This window comes from Fringilla coelebs, assembly GCF_963513975.1.
Source record: "Fringilla coelebs genome assembly, chromosome: 23".
NCBI lineage: Eukaryota > Metazoa > Chordata > Aves > Passeriformes > Fringillidae > Fringilla > Fringilla coelebs.
Window position 1 is genome coordinate 3995088 of NC_140049.1, and position 739 is coordinate 3995826.

Consider the following 739-nt stretch of genomic DNA (forward strand, 5'->3'; position numbering starts at 1 on the left):
CCGTGCCCGCCCCGCTCTCGCGAGAGCACGCCGCGTCCCGCCCCACCCCCTCCCCCGGAGAACGGCCAATCAGAGCGCGGGAGGGGCGGAGCGCGCGCGGCGCATGTTCATTTGCATTGCGCGCGGCTCATTTGCATAGAGCCGGGCACCGCGCCCGTGTCATTGGTGCGGCACGCCGGGCGCCTGATTTGCATACAGGAGGTGACACCGCCCACTTAATTTGCATGCAGACGGCACCGCCTTGCCGTCTCGTTTGCATAACGCGAGGGGTCGCCGTGATTTGCCGTTCTCTCCCTTCCGCGCTGATTACCTCCCATTTAATTTGCATAGCCCTCCTGAATTTGCATAGAGGCGCGAGCTCAGCTCCCCTTTCATCACCATCTCATTTGCATGGAGCGCGTGCTCCGGTTCCCCTCTCGCCCCGCCCATCGCCCTTTCGGTTTATTTGCATACGGCACGAGGCTCCCCGCCCCTCTCATTTGCATACACTCTGCGGCTGCCCCGCCCTCCCCGCTATTTGCATACAGCGGGCAGCTCTCCCTCCTTCCCGGTCTTATTTGCATACAGAGAGCGGTTGCCCCGCCCTCCCGGTCTCGTTTGCATACAGCGCGCGGCCCTCCCTGCCCGGTCTCATTTGCATACAGCGCGCGCCCCCGCGCGCGTGACGCGGGCCGGTTTTCCCGCCCCGCCGCGCCCCTTTTCCCGCGTGTGCGCTCCCCGGGACCCGGTTTCCGTTCCC